Source organism: Pleurodeles waltl, chromosome 9 (genome assembly GCF_031143425.1).
Source record: "Pleurodeles waltl isolate 20211129_DDA chromosome 9, aPleWal1.hap1.20221129, whole genome shotgun sequence".
Taxonomy (NCBI): Eukaryota; Metazoa; Chordata; class Amphibia; order Caudata; family Salamandridae; genus Pleurodeles; species Pleurodeles waltl.
The window spans coordinates 117,323,899-117,345,088 of record NC_090448.1 but is presented as its reverse complement, the minus strand read 5'-3'; positions in this window follow the sequence as shown (position 1 = coordinate 117,345,088).

The window sequence follows — 21,190 nt, the reverse complement described above, 5'->3', positions numbered from 1 at the left end:
TTAACCTCGAGAAGTCTGCTGCCACTCTGATTTCGTGTCCATCCAGTGATATCGGTTGTCGTGCTTTAGCTGTTGAGATGACTTGGCGGGCTTGTTCATGGCGCAGGAAGCATGCGATGATAGGGCGCGGTTTATTTGCAGACGCTTTGTGTGAAGGACCAATTCTGTGCACCCTCTGAAATTCTGGAGGTGGTGAAAACTCTATGCCGAAGTGGTTGGTCAGCAGTGAGCTAAGAAAGGTTTTGATATCAGATCCTTCTTTTTGTTCCGGTATACCGAAAAAGCGTACATTGTCTCTACGACTTCGGTCCTCCAGTTCAGTAAGTTTAGCTCTGAGTGACTTTAGTTCTTCTTCCTGATCAGGGGTTGTCGCTATATGGTCTTCTACTGCCGACAGGCGTTGATCTAGGTTATTTGCTGTTTCTCTGAAGCCTGCTATATCAGCGCGGATTGAGGAGGATGCTAAAGTTAAGTCTGTTATTTTTAAGTTCATTGCCTCCAAGCGTCGTCCAACTGAGGCAATCTCTTGCAGTATACGGTCTGTGGCGTCTAGTGCGGGTTGATCTACCGGGGGAGATGTATGCCCCTGTGATGCCGTTTGGGCCGTCATAGCTTTGGGTTGAGCAATGGCTTCCGAGAATAGCAGTTGACGAGAATGTTTACTTGCAGTCTTGTCGTTGGGCATTGTTCTCAAGGGGTGGAAATCAATTAGGAGATATTATTTTAAGAGCTAGCACTTGTAGGTCCACGGAAAGTTTCCTCGACTTCCAAGGATGGGTCAGACCTTGGAATATAGGATCTGCTGTGGTCTGCTAAGCTTTAGAGCGTGATCTATAGAGGATTAGAATATGCTCAGTTTCTGATAGAGGTCCATTGATATAAAGCTGAAGAGGGATCAATGAATTTTGAGTGTGATGCAGCGTGCAATAGGGGGGGGTATCTTGTCTATCTTTTATTTTAGTTCAGTCTCTTATTGTTTAGTTGGAGGGTCAGGTTGCGTAGTGCGACACGTGTTGTTCTACTCTTCTTTCTTCTTCCTAATTCGGTTTTCCTCCCCCTTCTTTGCTTCTTTATCGTTCCTTATGTGAGAAATCTTTGTCCCTCTGTTGCTCTTTGAGATCCTTTCTCTGTCTCCCTTTTGTCTTCCTTCCCCCTTTTCCTCTGCCTCCCCTCTGGGAGTCGTGGATATTCTTATTCTTTGCACGCTAGGTCATAAACGAAGGGGGGGGGGTATGTCCTTCATTTGCTGCTGGTGGTGTCGCTAGATAATGTTGTTTGAGGGGTCTCACCATCTTAGAGTGCGGTCTCCTTCAGGCACTATTTAGTCCTCGTGTGATATTGCTTCTTTTCCTTTCCGCCGTGGTCGTCGTGGTCGTCCTCAGGCCTAGGTTCCTCAGTGATCCATCCTCCTCGGGGTCCCCTCTCCCTCCATCCGCATGAGGGGGCAGTGTGGCGCTCCAGCGCCCGGGGGAGCCGAGGCGGAAGAGGGCCGATCCGGGCGCCTCCCTCGTGATGCGTCCCGGGCCCGTGTGGCACCGCACCTTAGTCCGCGGCTCCGCGGAAGCTCGGAGGCCGCATTTGCTCTCGCGTCTCCGGGCGTGTCTGCCGTCGCTCTGGTCCCACAACTTTGCCCCTCCGGAGGACCCCCCCCTCCGCCAGCCGGGAGGCCACACTAGGGGTCAGGATCACAGGGGGAAGACCCTCTGTTTGCCAGCTTGACCTGCCCGGCGCGCTGAGATCTTTTCTCAGGCGGCCATTTTCTTCGACGGCCAGACCACGCCCCCCATGTCGGTGTGTTTTTACTGTCTCACTGGGATCCCGCTAGTCAGGATCCCAGTGCTCATAGTTTGTGGCCTATATATCAGTAGGTTTTACTGTGTTGTCACTATGCTTGACTGTTTCACTGGAGTCCTGCTAATCAGAACTCCAGTGCTTATGCTCTCTCTGTTTTCAAATTTGTCACTATAGTCTAGTGAGAACTTATTTCACTCCAGATTGGCATACTGGACCCCCCTTATAAGTCCATAGTATATGGTACCTAGGTTCCCAGGGCATTGGGGTTCCAGTAGATCATTATGGGCTGCAGTATTTCTTTTGCCACCCATAAGGAGCTCATCCAAACACTTCTTCAGAACTACCACTGCAGCCTGAGTGAAATAATGCAAGCACTATTTTCACAGCAATTTTCACTGCACCAGGTAACTTATAAGTCACCTGTATGTCTAACCTTCAGTACCTGAAGGGTAGGTGCAAAGTTACTGTGTGTGAGGGCACCTCTGCACTAGAGGTGGTGCCCTCACATTGTCCAGGACCAATATCCCAGAATTTGTGAATGCGGGGACATCATTATAAGCGTGCACTACATATATGTTAATACATATATGTAGCTTCACTGTGGTAACTCCAAATATGGCCATGTAAGGTGTCTAAGATTGAGAAATTGTAACCCCAGTCCGATTCTGATATTGAGAGATCAATTCCATGTACCTTGGGGGCTCAACCATGGACCCCCAGTACTGCTAAACCAGCTCTCTCAGGTTTCCTCTGCAGCCCCAGCTCCTGCCAACTCACAGACAGGTTTATGCCCTCCTGGGGCTTAAGCAGCTCAATCCCGAGAAGGTATAACAATGCATTTCCTTTAGGAGAGGTGTGTTACACCTTATCCCATTGGAAATAGGTGTTACAGGCATGGGAGGGGTATCTTCCCAGAGCCTCTGGAAATGCTTTGAAGGGCACAAACGCTGCTCTCCTTGCATAATCCAGTCTACACCAGTTCAGAGACCCCCAGTACCTGCTATGGAGCTAAACTGGACAAAGGAAAGGGGAGTCACCACTTCCCTGTCCATCACCACCCCAGAAGTGGTGCCCAGAGCTCGTCCTGTGTTCTGCCATCTTGTTTTGGAGGATGGTCAGGGAACTCAGGAGCATCTGAGTGGTCAGTGCCAGCAGGTGATATCATAGACCCCTCCTGATAGGTGCTTACCTGGCTAGGTGACCAATCCCCCTCTCAGGACTATTTAGGGTCTCTCCTCTTGGTGTTTCCTCAGATTCAGTTTTGCCAGACTCCAGCTGGACTCCTCTGTATCCTCTGCTTCACCTTCTACTGTCGGATCAACTGTAAAACTGCTCCTGGTGCTCTACAACTGAACAAAGTATCCAAGAAGGCTACTGCAACTCTGTAACTTCAGCTGCTGCCAGCAACTGCAACAGTTTACAGGTTGTGCATGCTCTGAGGACTGGCTGTCTTCATCCTGCACCAGAAGGATCTAAGGAATCTCCCGTGGAGTGACAGAGTCACTTCCCTGCTTCAGCAGGCACCACTCTGCAGCAACAACCGGTACACTGGGACTCCTCTTCTGTCGACGAACATGGTCCATGGAACACAGGTGGTGGACCGAAGGGATCCTGACTGTCCAAAGGTCCAGCTGCTCCTATTTAGGGGAGGTAAGGGCTTGCATTCCTGAGCCAGACAGTACCCCTGTGCACTGTATATTTTGCAGCTCCCAGGGCTTCTGCTCACTTTTACAAGACATTTGTCATACACAGCGTAGCCCAGGTCCCCAGCACTGTATCCTACGACCCTCTGCTTCCTGAGTTGATCCCCGGTTGTGTGGGACCCCTTTGTGTAGTTCTGCGATGACCGCGATTTGCATCTCCTTTGTCCCCTTGTACTGTGACTCCTATAGGTACTGCCTGGTATTCTGAGGGCTCTCTGAAGTGCTGAGAGCCCCCTCTGTCTCCTTAGCTGGAGCTGAGACCTCCAGGTCCCTCCTGGGCCCAGGTAGCATCTTTTCCCACCAACCCCAACATTTGCATGAGCTCAAGCTCGCTGGTAGAATCCAATGATGAAAACCAGCCTGCATCAAACGACTTGGAGTGGGACATCTCTTGCACTAACCAGGAACTTGCAGCTGTCTTCTTCGGTGCATTTCTGACTTTTTCTTCCAACTCGAGAATCCACTTTTTCACCTTTATCTGGGTTAGAAGGGGCTCCTGTTCTTCCTGGACTCTTCATCTGTTCTTGGACTTGGTGTCCTCTTTCCCCCGGTCTTCAGGTCCAGGAATCCAACGTTGGTGTCTTGGAGGCTTGCTTGGTTTTTGCATAATCCTTTACCACGACTCCTAGAGCAGGGGTTCCCAACCTTTTGACTTCTGTGGACCCCCACTTTATCATTACTGGAATCCGGGGACCCCCACTGGATCATTATTGGAATTGGGGACCGCCCCAATGAGTCATTACTGGAAGCTGGGGATCTAATCTGTTAATAACATTTAATTTTCTAAGCAGTCGCGGACCCCCTGAGGAGGCTTCGCGGACCCCAAGGGGTCCCGGGACCACAGGTTGGGAACCACTGTCCTAGAGTGTTCTGAGGAAACTTGCTGTATTTTACTCCTGTTTTCCTGGGCTCTGGGGTGGGGTACTTTACTTACCTTTGGTGTTTTCTTACACTCCCAGCAACCCTCTACACACTACTCTTGTCTAGGTGGGCAACCAACTTTCGCATTTCACTATTTTAGTATATGGTTTGTGTTGCCCCTAGACCTATTTTAGTCTATGGTGATTTAAACTATTTGCACTATTTTGTGACTGTGTACTTACTTGATTTTGGTTACTATTGTATATTTTATGTTTATTACTTACCTCCTAAGGGAATATAGCCTCTACAATATTTTTGGCCTTGTGTCACTAAAATACATTACCTTTATTTTTGGTAACACTGAGTATTGTCTTTCTTGTGTGTGAGTACTGTGTGACTACAGTGGTATTGCAAGAACTTTGCATGTCTCCTAGTTCAGCCTTGGCAGCTCTGCCTACAGCTACCTCAAGACAGCCTGGCTTCTAGACACAGACTACATTTCACTAATAAGGGATAACTGGATCTGGTATAAGGTGTAAGTACCTTAGATACCCAATACAAACCAGGCCAGCCTCCTACAGTGGTGGTGCAGTTGTGGGATAAGTACTTGCAATTGCCTTATCACTCTGTCACAGGTGCTTTCCGCAAGAAAGTGTACTCTAATACTTAAAGCTATACATAAGTATACCTAGCAGTCTCACTTTGATGCAAAAACTTCTAAAAAGTTACAGTAGGTGTTTTCTTTTTATCAACGTTATCCCAACTTTTCCTATCACTGTGTCTTCTTTTGAGGCCACCCCTAGGGTTATCAAGACAACCTATGAGAACCTTAACTTTAAAAGTCTGAGGAGACTGTGCTTTGATAGAATCTTAGGGATTAGGAAGAACCCCAATAAGGATTTCCTTCTAAATCTCCTCTTCCAAGATGATCAGGAGCATTCTGATAGTCAGGTAGAACCAGAGGGGCATGTTGAGGGGGACTCTAACCAGGTAGATTCAGGAGGCGGTCCTGAACGTCCAGGGGGCGGTCCTTCCACAGATCTTTCCATTAACAAACCTCCTAGTGTAGCTGGTAGTGGGAAGGGGCCACACACATGTAGGGCACGCTTCACACCTAGAGGCCAGGTCACTTGGGTTACACAGTTAGGGAAAGATCAGCCTATGCTCATTCCCATGTCACCTCTGTCTCAGAATTGTCCCACACATCAAACCCTGAGGACAACACTCTAGATAGGGAACTCAGAAAGCTGAGGTTGGAAGAGGCCAGACTGAGGCTGGAACAGCAACATTTGGCTTTAGATAGGGAATCCCCAGCTGTGGAAAGGGAAAGACAGGGGTTGCGATTAGCTCTCCATGGTGGCAGTAGCAATAGCAGTTTTAGAAGTCACAATGTCAGAGAAAACAAATTTGACACTAGAAACTTGCATAAAAGTGTTCCCCCTTACAAGGAGGGGAATGACATCTACAAGTGGTTTGCTGCACTTGCTGTACTGGCCTGTAAAGTTCAGAGGGTCCCTCAAGTACAGTGGGCTGCTATTCTATGGCTGTCCTTCTCTGGCAAGGGGAGAGGTAGACTCCTTACTGTCAGAGAAGATGATTTGGATAACTACAATGTTCTGAAGACAACACTCTCGGATGGATTTGGCTTAACCATTGAACAATATAGGATTAAGTTCAGAGCAACCAGAAAAGAGTCTTCTCAAGATTGGATAGCCTTTGTGGACTGTTCAGTGAAGGCCTTAGAAGGTTGGTTGCATGGCAGCAAGGTGTCTGATTATAAAAGCTTATTTAATCTAATCTTGAGAGAGCATATTCTTAAAAACTGTGTGTCTGATTTGTAACACCAGTATCTTGTGGACTCAGATCCGACCTCTCCCCAAAAATTGGGAAAGAAGGCAGACAAATGGGTCAGAACAAGGGTGAGCAGAAAAGCTCATACGGGGGTGACAAGGACAACAACAAGAAGGATGGTAAGTCACATGACAAGGGTGGGGATAAAGATAAAAAGTCAGAGTCTTCATCAGGCCCAAATAAATCCTCTGGGGGCGGTGGGTCCAAATCTTCTCCTAACCATCAGAAAAAGCCTTGGTGTTTGTTATGTAAAAGCAAAGGCCATTGGGCAATTGATCCCACTTGTACCAAGAGCAACACCAAACCTCCCATGACCACAACCCCCACTGCTTCCACTAATGCCCCCAGTAATAGCAGTGGTGGTGGGAAAAACTCTACAAATAGCCAATCTAAGGGCTCATTTAGTATAGGGCAAGTGTAGCTGGGCTCACTTTTGGTAATGTAGTGGGGGTTGGTCTAGTTAGGGAGACCACTGAGGCTGTTTTGGTCTCTGATGGTGGTATTTACCTTGCTACCCTAGTTGCTTGTCCCCTTAATATGGATAAGTACAAGCAACTACCCCTAATAAATGGTGCTCAGGTTGAGGCCTGCAGGGACACTGGTGCCAGTGTCACTATGGTGATGGAAGAACTGGTTGCCCTTGAGCAACACCTACTTGGTCATCAGTACCAAGTTACTGACACCCATAACATCACTGTTAGCCACCCTATGGCTTTTATGAATCTCAACTGGGGGAGGGCGTTACTGGTCCTACAAACGTTGTAGTATCCATTGACCTAACTGTAGAGTGTCTACTGGGCAATAATTTGGAGACTTCAGCTTGGGCTGAAGTGGAGTTGGAGGCCCATGCAGCAATGATCGGCATTCCAGGGCACATCTGTGCTCTTACATGGGCTCAGGCCAAGAAGCTAAGAGGGTGTATTGTACTGGGAGAAAACTAGGCGCTCTGGGTAGCGAGGTGAATATCAACAAAGAATGTCGAATCTCGAAATGGTGCACTCTTGAAAGACCACACCCAAAAGGTCTTGATAGATGCTAAAAGCACTGTTGCAAATATAAAGTACAAGAGGCACTCATTATAACATGAAAAATAATAGTACTCATGAGTCAGTATACATAGGCAATGTTTTGTCATATATTTCTGAAAATTAATAGGATTATTTCCAACATAATCCCCATTTACAGTAACACTGTCCAAATCCAAATAGTAGAATTAATTGATCTGTTGTTCCAAGATTGCTATGAATTCCAGATTTCTCTAATCAAGGTTCAATCATATTCTTCAAAGGATGATATAGCTTATTATTTAAATTTTAGCAGCCGCATCCAAATTGATAGCCAACACGTGTTTCGTCCGGGAGTTTCCCAATGACTTCATCAGGGCTAAACATATATGTAGATGCGTCCTATATCATAAGTATTCCATACAAGCGAATCCCAGAATAATTCCGTTAAGCAACTTATCTGCTGATATCAGTTATATCAATCCACCTTCCAATGAGTCAAAACGTGAAGCGCGAGTACGCGTGTGTATCGATGAAGTATCAAAAACCTGTTTTTATACTTCATCGACACACACGCGTACTATAGCGAAGCTATATCATCCTTTGAAGAATATGATTGAACCTTGATTTGAGAAAATCTGGACTGGCTATCAATTTGGATGTGGCTGCTAAAGTTTAAATAATAAGCTATATCATCTTTTGAAGAATATGATTGAACTTTGATTAGAGAAATCTGGACTTGGACTTTGGATCATAGCAATATTGGAACAACAGATCAATTAATTCTACTATTTGGATTTGGACAGTGATAATGTAATTGGGGATTATGCTGGAAATAATCCTATTAATTTTCAGAAATATATGACAAAACATTGCCTATGTATACTGACTCATGAGTACTGTTATTTTTCATGTTATAATGAGTGCCTCTTGTACTTTATATTTGCAAGAAGCAAAGAGGACAGGGAAACGTGGATCCTGGAACAATGGACCAAGTGCTCCCACAAACTAGGGGTAGAAAGGGCAAACCCTTGTCCACTATCCCTCCCTCTCCAGAAGGTTCCCCTTTTGATGAGGAGGACTCAACTCCTTGTGCAGAGCCTACACCAGAGGAGCTTCAGGCTGACACAGCTGAACTCTTGGGTGCAGAGGGGCCTGCCTGGGAGGAACTGAGTGTGGCACAGCAAACCTGTCCCACACTAGAGGGTCTAAGACAGCAAGCTGTCATGCAGCAAGCTCGGGATATCAGGGACTCACATAGAGTTTATTGGTGAACAATTTCCTTTATACTGAAGCAAGGAACCAAAAGCCTGGTGCTACCAGGAGACTGGTCATTCCCTTGCAGTATAAGGAATTCCTCCTAACCCTTGCACATGATATTCCCCTGGCTGGACATCTGGAGTAAATTAAGACCTGGGACCATCTTCTCTGTCACTTTCACTAGCTTCACATGTCAGAGGACACAAAAGAGTTTTGTCTCTCTTGTGTCACTTGCTAGGCCAGTGGCAAAACTGGTGGCACCCCAAATGCCCCCTAATCCCACTGCCTGTGGTTGGGGTGCCCTTTGAAAGGGTAGGGCTTGATATTGTTGGCCCCCTTGACCCTCCAACTGCTTCTGGAAACAGATTCACCTTAGTGGTAGTGGACCATGCCACATGATACCCAGAAGCAATCCCCTTAAGGACCACTACAGCTCTTGCAGTGGCAAAGGCCCTCCTAGGAATATTTTCCAGGGTGGGCTTCCCTAAAGAGGTAGTATCAGATAGGGGTAGCAACTTCATGTCTGCAATGTGGAAGGAATGTGGGGTAACCTATACATTCACCACACCCTATGATCCACAAAAAAATTAACTGGTTGAGAGATTGAATACAACTCTCAAAGGCATGATCATGGGACTCTCTGAAAAACTCAGAAGGGGATGGGATGTCCTCCTGCCATGCCTCTTTTTTGCCTACAGGAGGTACCTCAGAAGAAAGGAGTGGGCTTCAGCCCCTTTGAACTTCTTTTTGATCACCCTGTTAGGGGTCCACTTGCAATTGTCAAAGAAGGGTGGGAGCAACCCTTGAAGCCCCATAAATAAGACTTTGTGGATTATGTGCTTTGCCTAAGATCTAGAATGGATGAGTACATGAAAAAGGCCACTAAAACCCTTCAGGCCACCCAAGAGCTTCAAAAGCAATGGCATGACCAGAAGGCTGTCCTGACTGAGTACCACCCAGGACAGAAGGTGTGGGTATTTGAGCCTGTTGCACCAAGAGCACTCCAGGACAAATGGAGTGGACCACATTTTATTGTGGAAAAGAAGGGTGAGATCACCTATTTGGTAGACCTTGGCACTTCAAGAAGTCCCTCAGGGTACTTCATGTCAACGGCCTTAAACCCTACTATGATAAGGCACATTTGACCCTACTCATGGCCACTGATGAGGGACAGGAAGAAGAGAGTGACCCTCCCCCTGACCTCGTCTCCAACACTGCAGCTGACAGCTCAGTGGAGGGGGGGGTCGTCCTTGTAGACTGCCTTACCGCAGAGCAAAAGGAGGACAGCAAGAACCTCCTAGGCCAATTTTCGGAACTATTTTCACTTAGTCAGACTACTTCGTGTGAACATACTATTGATACTGGAGACAGTTTGCCTGTCAAAAGTAAGATATATAGGCAGCCTGACCATGTCAGAGACTGTATTAAATCAGAGGTTCAGAAAATGTTGGACCTAGGTGTCATTGAGCACTCAGATAGCCCCCGGCCCAGTCCAGTGGTGCTTGTCCCCAAACCTCATAGTCAAAATGGAAAAAGGGAGATGAGGTTTTCTGTCGACCACAGAGGGCTCAATACAGTTACAAAAACAGATGCTCTGCCTTTACCCAGGTCAGATGAGCTGATAGATACATTGGCATCTGTCAAGTATCTGAGCACCTTTGACTTGACCGCAGGGCATTGGCAGATCAAGCTATCAGAGGGTGCTAAACCAAAAACTGCATTTTCAACCATTGGAGGGCAATATCAATTCACAGTTATGCCCTTTGGTCTGAAAAACACACCTGACACTTTCTAAAGGCTGATGAACACAATCCTCCAAGATCTGCAAGCATTCTGTGCAGCATATCTAGATTAAATTGCTGTATTTAGCTCCACCTGAGATCACCACCTTGTCCATCTGTGGAAGGTTTTGGAGGCCCTGCAAAAGGCAGGCCTCACTATCAAGGCTTCCAAATGCCAGATAGGGCAGAGACAGTGGTTTATATGGGACACCTACTTGGTGGGGAAGAGATTGAACCACTACAGGGGAAGATCCAGACTATTTTAGACTGTGCTCCTCCTACTAATCAGGCGCAAGTCAGAGCCTTTCTTGGACTCACTGGGCATTACAGGAGGTTCATTAAGAACTATGGCCCCATTGTTGCCCCTCTTAATGACTTCACATCTAAGAAAATGCCCAAAAAGGTATTATGGATAGCTAGCTGTCAAAAAGCTTTTGAGGAGCTTAAGCAGGCTATGTGTACTGCACCTGTCCTAAAAAGCCCAAATTACTCTACAAAACTCATTGTCCAGACAGATTCTGAACTGGGGGTTATGGCAGTGCTTTCACAACTAATCTCAGAGGGCCGGGATCAACCTGTTGCTTTTATCAGTAGAAGATTGACCCCTAGAGAAATTGTTGGTCAACCATAGAGAGGGAGGCCTTAGCCGTGGTCTTGGCACTGAAGAAGCTGAGACCATACTTATTTGGGACCCACTTCATAGTTCAGACAGACCACAAAACTCTTTTATGGTTAAAACAGATGAAAGAAGAAAAGCCTAAATTGTTGAGGTGGACTTTGCAGTGGAACATAGACCTGGGAGTAACCATTCCAGTGCAGGTGGAGTCTCCAGATATTTCCACTCGGACAATTTAGACTCATCTGGGCAAGGTAAGCCTTATTGTCCCTCATTTGGGGGGTGGTTGTAGGAATATACCGTCCTTCTTGGAATGTTACCCCCAATTTCTACCTGTTTGTCAGTGTGTTTTTACTGTCTCACTGAGATCCTGCTAATCAGGACCCCAGTGCTCATAGTTTGTGTCCTATATGTCAGTATGTTTCACTGTGTTGTCAGTATGCTTGACTGTGTCACTGGAGTCCTGCTACTCAGAACTCCAGTGCTTATGCTCTCTCTATTTCCAAATTTGTCACTGTAGTCTAGTGACCACTTTTTTCACTCCAGATTGGCATACTGGACTCCCCTGATTAGTCCCTAGTACATGGCACCAAGGTACCCAGGGCATTGGGGTTCCGGAAGATCCTTATGGGCTGCAGCATTTCTTTTGCCACCCATAAGGAACTCATACAAACACTTCTTAAGGGCTGCCACTGCAGCCTGAGTGAAATAGTGCAAGCACTATTTTCATAGCCATTTTCACTGCACCAGGTAACTTATAAGTCACCTATATGTCTAATCTTCAATTCCTGAAGGCTAGGTGCAAAGTTACTGTGGGTGAGGGTACCCATGCACTAGCAGAGGTGCCTCCACATTGTCCAGGACCAATTTCCCAGGCTTCGTGAGTGCGTAGACCATTATAAGCGCGCACTACATATATGTCAATACATATATGTAGCTTCACAATGGTAACTCCGAATATGGCCATGTGAGGTGTGTAAGATTGAGAAATAGTACCCCCAATCCGATTCTGGTATTGGGGGGCCAATTCCATGCACCCTGGGGGCTCCACCGTGGACCACCAGTACTGCCAAACCAGCTCTCTCAGGTTTCCACTGTAGCCCCAGCTGCTGCCACCTCACAGACAGGTTTCTGCCCTCCTGGGGCTTGAGCAGCTCAATCCCAGGAAGGCATAACAATGCATTTCCTTTAGGAGAGGGGTGTCACACCCTCTCACATTAGAAATAGGTGTTACAGGCATTGAAGGAGTATCCTCCCAGAGCCTTTGGAAATGATTTAAAGGGCACAAATGGTGCCCTCCTTACATAATCCAGTCTACACCGGTTCAGGGACCCCCAGTCCCTGCTCTGGCAGGAAACAGGACAAAGAAAAGGGGAGTTACCACTCCCCTGTCCATCACCACCCCAGGGGTGGTGCCCGGAGCTCTCACAGAGTGTCCTTGGGTTCTGTCATCTTGTTTTCAGGATGGTCAGGGAACTCTGGTAGCATCAGGAGTGGCCAGTGCCAGCAGGTGATGTCAGAGACCCCTCCTGATAGGTGCTTGCCTGGTTAGGTGACCAATCCCCCTCTCAGGGCTATTTAGGGTCTCTCATCTTAGTGTTTCCTTGGATTAGGTTTTGCAAGACTTCAGCAGGACTCCTCTGCAACCTGTGCTTCACCTTCTACCATCTGATCAAGCGCAGAACTGCTCCAGGAACTCTACAACTGCAACAAAGTATTCAAGAAGGCTACTGCAACTCTGTAACTTCAGCTTCTGCCAGCAACTGCAACAGTTTCCAGGTTATGAATGCTCTGAGGACTGCCTGCCTTCATCCTGCACCAGACGGAATGAAGGAATCTCCAGTGGAGTGACGGAGTCACTGCCCTGCTTCAGCAGGCACCTCTCTGCAGCAACAACCGGTGCTCTGGGACTCCTTTCCTGTCGAAGAGCGTAAGCCTTGGAACACAGGTGGTAGGATAAAATTATCCTAACTGTCCAAAGATCCAGCTGTCCAAATTTGGTGGAGGTAAGTGCTTGCTTCCATGAGCCAGACAGTACCCCTGAGCACCTTGTGTTTTGCCGCTCCTTCTCCAAGAAATCCTTCATGCGCAGTGTAGCCCAGGTCGCCAGCACTCTGTCCTGTGATGGTCAGCTCCCTGAGTTGTTCTCCAGCGGCGTGGGACAACTTTGTGTAGTGCTGCAATGACAGCGATTTGGAACTCTTTTGTCCCCCTGTCCTGGGACTCTTGTAGGTACTGTCCGGTCTTCTGAGGGCTCTCTGAAGTGCTGAAAGCCTCCTCTGTCGCCACAGTCTGAGTTGAGAACACCAGAACCCTCCTGGGCGCGGTTAGCACCTTTCCCCACCAACTGCCACATTTATGTGAGCCAAGGGATGTTTGTGGAATCCAATGACGAAAACCAGCCTGCATCCAATGATGCAACATGGGACATCTCTTTCACCAAGCAGAAACCCGCAGCTGTCTTCTTCGGTGCATTTCTGACTTTTTCTTCAACCAGAGAATCCTCTTTTGCACCTTCATCCAGGTTAGCAGGGGCTCCTATTCTTCCTGGACTCTTCATTTGTTCTCGGACTTGATCTCCTCTCTCCAAAGGTCTTCAGGTCCAGGAATCTGTTGTTGGTGTCTTGCAGTCTTGCTTGGTTTTTGCATAAACCTTTACCACGACTCCTAGTGTGTTCTGAGGAAACGTGCTGTACTTTACTCTTGTGTTCCTGGGCTCTGGGGTGGGGTACTTTACTTACCTTTGGCATTTTTTTACACTCCTAGCGCCCCCTCTACACACTACTCTTGCCTTGGTAGGCAACCGACTTTCGCACTCCACTATTTTAGTATATGGTTTTATTACCCCTAGGCCCATTCTAGCCTATGGTGATTTTCACTATTTGAACTATTTTGTGACTGTGTACTTACTTGATTTTGGTTACTAGTGTATATTTTATGTGTATGACTTATCTCCTAAGGGAGTATAGCCTATAAGATATTTTTGGCCTTGTGTCACTAAAATAAAGTACCTTTATTTTTTATAACACTGAGTTTTGTCTTTCTTTGTCGGGAGTACTGTGTGAGTACAGTGGTATTTGAAGAGCTTTGCATGTCTCCTCGTTCAACCTTGGCTACTCTGCCTACAGCTACCTCTAGACATCCGGGCTTCTAGAAACTTACTGCATTTCACTAATAAGGGATAACTGGACCTGGTACACGGTGTAAGTACCTTAGATACCCATTACAAACCAGGCCAACCTCCTACACAGGAGGGAAAGTTGCAGCATAACAGACCATGAAAGGCAGGAGGTAGAGGCAGCGGCACCACAATCAGACCATGCAGGGCTGGAGGGAGGGTGCATGGATTTGGACAATAGAGGTTAGGAAGAGGTTGATGGGGCATCAGGCTAACTGTTCAGAGCAGGCAGGAAGGGCAGGGACAGACAAATGGCCACACAGAGCTGTACTGAGGGTGCAGGGGCATAGACTTGGACAATGGATAGTAAGAAGAGGGGGGCAGGGGCAGCAAGCATAGGTGGGACAGCACAATTAAGGATAGATGCTAATCCACTCCATGGACTGAGTTTGTGGAGTTTTGTAGAGTTTTGCCACTGCGTGATCTGCTTGGAGCATGACTTTTCTTTATAAAATATTCCACCCACTGCCATGTGGCAGAGTTTATGGGCACACATTGCCTATCACCCACCCCTATAGCCAGGCAAGGTAAGGGAGTTGTCAGCAGGAGAGTGGAAAGAAACTCCAACAAAATTAACCAAATGAAAACAACCCTCCCAAGTGCTCCTGCCCCTTGCCCAGCTCTTCTTTCTCCCTTCCTCATTCCTCTCAGCCTCACTCCATCCTGTCACAAAACCTTTCACATTGTTTGCACCAAAGGTTTTTTTTACACCCCTCAGCATTATTCAGAACATTGGGCACAAGGAAAGGCAACATCGTTTAGCCTACTTACTACCTTCATTTTTCATAGCGCGACATGTGTTCGCTGCCTATGATAGGCAGGGCCAACCAGGGCAGTGAACATCCTGCCCAATCCTCCTCTGTGCCTGCCCTGACAGAGCACCATGTCTAGGAGGCTTCAACTGGTATTTATTTGTTGGTGTGGTCTAGCTGGTCCTCTTTATATGACAATGAATGTTATCGGTCATACTTGCCTTATCGCCTGAATGTCTCTGACTACTGTCAAGGCATAGAGAGGAGACTACCACGCCAAAGCAACAAATCTGAATGCTCCATCCAATTAAGGGGTGACAGATACAGTTGGAGTATTGTTATTCAAAGTACTGAAACACTGACATTTGTGTCTGGGGTCCATGTAACAAACAGCAGTTAAAAAAAAAAAGTCTTCATTATTTACAGCATTGAACATAAATATGAATTAAATAGTGAAAGTGGTGTTAGAATCAGATTGTATCACTTTTCCACATCCCCTCACTCTTTGCTTTCTGGCATGGGTAGAGCAGGCTGCACAGATGTCCAACACACACAGTGTAAACCTATGCAGTGAGCTGGCTGTTTTGGGGATCTTTCTGCCCCGTGGGAGGTGTAGTGACACCTTAGTGCCCCATGGCAAATCTCCACTCCCAGACAAAAGATTAGGGGATGAATTAAAGGCTCCAAAATGGTGGCGCTGACCCTCTCTGGGTGTCCAGGTTGCCGAGCATGGCTCATGAAATCAAGGATGATGGTCCTGTGAGTGGCATTATGGCTGCCTAGTCAAGATAAGTCAATGCATGTACAGCTTTTATGATGCATGCACATATGTCATTGTATTTCTCTTTACGTATGCAGTGTGCACCTAATTGTAGGATGTTTATGTGCACGTCACTGTGTGATTATGCGCTCCTTCATGTGGTTAAGGTGGGCGGAACCGCATGAAATTCCATTGAGGCTTATGCTACTCCGCAGAAAAATGCAAATTGGAACTGTGCTAGTTCCACCACCCTTAAGCACAATGCCAGGACAGGCCCTGCATCCAACCCCCCTGTCTGTATTGTGATCAGCAGCTTAGTTCATGTTAAAAAAAACTAGAAATTCACTGAAAACACCAGAGGTTACAGGGACATTATAGTTAGGTTCATATTTTACACACACTAAACCATAGAAATTCAGCTGCAATAGTTTGAGTTATTTCAAGTAGCTGTAACTCGTGCCTTAAGGTAACTATAACTCACGCCCTCACCATGCACTGCTAATTATCCCAGATCACTCATGAAATCTACTCTTAAATCTCACTGAACATTTGTAGTAAAATTATTGCATGTAGGAGGGCGCGAGTTATAGTTACCTTAGGGCCCAAATTATAGTTATTTGTAATAGCTCTGATCGTAACAACTGAATTCACATGGTTTTATGCTCGTAAATCTGAACGTAACTATAATGTTCCTCTACAAACATATATATTCAAAACTATCAAACAATATATTATACATCAAAAGTCAAACCTTAAATAACATTTACCATAGAACGTAGAAAGACTAAACTGATGAAACAATTCAAACTGAACCTAAGCCAACTAATAAAAAAAACGACCAACAACTTTAACCAATAACCTCAAACCACCAATTGAATCAAAAAATTGCAATGGCACACTAATTTAAAAAACTAAATACTTCAAAAAATGTCAAAATCTGCAAGATGAGGAAACTCTGCCTAATTCTCTCACCGAACCATTATAGAAGAAATATATACATCTAAACAATAACCTAATCAAGTAAGTAAAACGTATCAATCATTCAGTCAGTTATTTATTAAGGGTGGTTTATATTCAAACTAAAACTTAAACTAAGACTTAAATGTTATTTACATAGACTTCCTAGTAAAAAGCCAACAACGTGAAAAAAGGTTAAACTTCCCAAAAATAACAGTCTTCACAAACCAAAGATATGAGAACGCTAGTTTATATAAAATATTAAAAACTATAAACTCACCCAATAGCAAGCAAAAAAAACCTAACAACCACGAACGTTGGAAACTACCAAAAAATTAACAATTAAAATGAAATGTATGCTTTTTCCCACTAATGGAAAAGAACGTACCTCCTCCACTTTAGAACATCCCCAACGGAAAAGCTGTAAAACCACATGATGCATCTAAACAGAGCATACATGTAAGTATACACAATAGAAGTGGTTGAAGAGTTTTACATGTAAATAACAAACATACAATGGCAGAAGCTGCAAAATATATAGTTTCACAGATAGGAAAGCAGTTACTAAATCACACGAGCTACACCCATAGACAAGAAAGTGCATCATCAGAAAATATAAATGAGAAAAGTTCTAAATATTATTCTAGTGCATGATACGGGAGGGCAATTACAAAAGATGCTATTGTAACTCCAGGAAGAGAGCACCATTACCCCCAAATGTGACAGAAACAGAAGTAGGGGAATTATTGCAGGATATAAGAGTGGCAAGCACTAACTTCCAGGAACCCACTACCAAAATCCTTCATGATAAACTACCTTCAGTCCCCAAACAATAACAGGGCAACTACCACCTATCCCCACTTTAAAACATAAAATCGACTGAACCAAAAATAGCAGATACCTCAACTGCACCCAGAAAATACCAAGATATATACATACCTGAATATTAAACAATTGCACATAATGAGGAACCTTTCCTTTTACATGACAACCTAATTCATGAGAAACAAATCCTGGTATTCTCTACAGAAGATAAGCTACCAGCGGAAATCTTGAAATATTGCTTTCTCGGCAGTCTGAATAGCAAGATCAGTGCTACGAGTTACACTTGGCTTCCTTAAAGTAGCACAGAGGGGACAAACAAACACCCTCAGAATGCGCACTGTCTGCAAAGCAAACACTTGCACTTGATCTCTGCCAGCCTTTTCATGGAGGGGAAAATGCCATGAAAGGGCTGGCAGAGAACAAGGTTGTAATCATTAGGGCAGCACTGAGTTCAGCTCTGCACTGGCTGATTACAACGAGGACCACTGTCACCCCAAAGGGATTACGGATTCTGGTGGAGGCAGTGGTCTGTTGGCAGGTCTGCCCACCAAACTTATAATGTGGTGGTCAGATCACCACAGCTGCGGTGGTCTGACCACCAGTGTGAGGCTGGCAGTTTTGTAACTGCCATCCTGATAATGAGGCCCTTACTCTGCAAATAGGCTATTTTGAAGATACTTGGGTTGGCAGACGTCATCACTACGGACACAGACACCAATCCAAATTCTAAATATTATGGTAGAAAGTTTATGACAGCACCTTGGCACAGGAAATCAAAGCAAACAATGCAGTGGAAGGGTGACACAACTCTTTACAATCCACACTAGGTATAACCTAACCTACACTCTACCAAACATTACAAAAAGAGCTACAAATGGGTCAACATGTTGGTTAAAGCAGCCCTAATCCTCACAACCAAACCAAAAGATTTTATGAGATGTTACAATTGACAGTCAAACTCTTCATAAATGACAAACATTTAAATTAACTAGAAATCATAGCCTAAAGTATATTATGAAATAAAATGTGACCTAAAAAGGTCCTCAAACATTTCAACAAATTCAAAAGGAACACACCAAATATTTTTATGTAAAATAATTAATGTATTCTTTTATTACAGTAATTTTTATTTTAAATTAATTTAAATTACAAAGTTAATGACAACTGATAAAATTATATATATTTTTTTTTTTAAATATAGCCATCACCAACCAAAAATGTTAAAATCAAACTCATTCATCACATAAAATAATTACAGCACATAAAACAAACAATTGCACACATCAATCACATAATGTTTATACACACATTGTAATTGAAAAAAATATAGGACATAAATGGGAACATTTTGGCCAAAAAGCCCCCAAAAATGCAAAAATAAATAATAAAAGTCCAAATGAAATACCTTGAATCAATCCAAAGTATCTAGGAGCCACAAAAACACAAAACAGGGTTTCAAAAAAAGAAATGTTCAAATCAGCCCTATAAAAAGGAAATCAAAGTAAAACACATTGGGTTATTAAAAAACAAACATGATTTCCTTAAACAAAAATGTAAACTCCCAATGCCCATAGGACATGATCATAGACAACCACGTTATCAAGTGAAAAAACCCTCCTGCAAAACACATAACATTTCCAAAATGACATATACATAAGAGTTAATCATCAAAATATAACTAACATAATACAATTTAATATAACACAGCAATACATTACTAAAATAGTATACAAAAATATAAAAGACAAACTAGTGAAACACAGTAACACTAATAATTCTAAATATTAAAAAAGCTACAAACAATACTGTAACTAACTTGTAGACCTCTCTTCCTGGCCCCACATTTCCTCAAAAGCTTTAAAAAATTTTAAAAAACGACTTACATGTTCCAAAGACCAAAGAACAGCAGCACCTAACCGCACCCTGGTTCCTGGAAAATAGGCAAAAAATAACACACATACGTTACAAAATAGAAGATAGCAGTAAAAAAATGGCTGCTAAATGAATGAAACTAAAAAAAAGACTATCACTCCATAGAAATAAACGGGAAATATAGCAAAAATTTTGAATACAGGTATAATGACATTTAAAAATAATTAATCATGGAAACTATGTCAAAATGTTGTGATAAAATGTAAAACAATTGTAAAATATAAATTAAATAATAGTATAAAATATATAGAAAATTATTTAATCTATACTGAAAAATTGTTCTCAGAAAGTGGCGATGAGTTCAAATATGGGCATTCAAATATTATGTGATTCGAGTTTTGGACATGAGTGAGGTACAACTCGCAATACCTCAAATTTTTTGAAATACCATCAAAGGTACCTGTAAAAACACATAGGCCCTCATTCTGACCTTGGCGGTCTTTTCGCAAGACCGCTGAGTTACCGCCGCGGTGAAGACCGCCGACCGCGGCGGTGTGCCGCTGTGCGCATTCTGACCGCTGGGAGCGTTCCGCCGGAAAACCGCCAGCAGCCACACTGGCGGTCGGCGGGAAAGTGGAGACTGGTCAACCTCCACCGCCACGCCAGCAGAACACCGCCCACAGAATTACGACCCACATTTCTGTGTGGCGGTCTTCTGTTGGCGGTCTTCTGTTGGCGGTCACGTCCCTATGGTTCCCGTCGCCTCCCGGAGGACCAACGCACAAGGTAAGTTGATCGTCCGTGAGGGGAGGGGGTGGGGGGGTGTTGTGTGATGTGGGCGTGCATGGGGGTGTGCGTGTGAGTGTGTAGAGGGAGTGTGTGAGTGCGTGTATGCGGGCGGGGGGTGCTGCTGTGTCTATGGGTAATGTGTGCTGTTCGGCAGGTGCGCATGTCGGCATGTATGTGTGCGGGTATGTGTCCCCGTTGTGTATGTGTGTGTAGGGGGTGTGTATATGTGCATGTTGGGGGTGTGTGCATGTCGGGGTACATGTATGTGCATGTCGGGGTGGGGGTGGGGAGGGGGTTCGTACCACCTCTGGGGGGTGGCAGGGGGGTGGAGGGTGTGGGGGGAGGACTCGGGTGGGTAGTGGGGGGTGGGGGAGACCCCTATCAGTGCCAGGGAAGGAATTCCCTGGCCCCGATAGTGCTTACCGCCATGGTTCGCACGGCGGTTCCCGCCCGCAAGAAACCGCGGCGGTAGGCAGGGTCATAATACCCTTGGCGGTCTTGGGACGACCGCCGGGCCGGAGTGCGCAAACTCCAGCCCCGCGGTCATGACCGCCGTGGCGGTCGGAGTGGAGAAGTAGCGGTCGGTCGCGGCGGGGACCGCCGCGGTCAGAATGCCATTTTTAATACCGCCGGTCTGTTCGCGGTCCGACCGCCGTCTCTCCGCCGACCGCCAGGGTCAGAATGAGGGCCATAATGGTGAGAGATCAAGGCCCTCATTATGATTTTGGTGGTCAAACCGCAGGACGGCCACGTTGGCGTTCCCAAAAAGACCAGCATGTTGACATTCTTACAGACCACCATAGCAGACTAGCAGTGGTGCAGAGTCCCAGAAATAGGCAGTTCAAACTACAGCACTGACCGTATTACAAGTCCAAAGTTTCAGAGATGTGCCCCCTTGGCGGTCAGCCAATGGCGGTCTGAACCACGGCAATCTGCGGTCATCAAAATAATATACAACTGCACATTGGATGGATTTGAAAACAACACAGCTGACCAACATTGCCATACTAGATACACCTACAAAGTACACTATAAAATACACCATTTCACAGACTACAGTCTTCTACATTTTCACAGCAAGAGCCAGCAAAACAGCACATAAAAAATGAAACTCCATAGAATAGGCACCCCTTCAATCTTTTTTCAACATCCCATACAACACCCTGTTCACACTTTTTTCCAGTCAC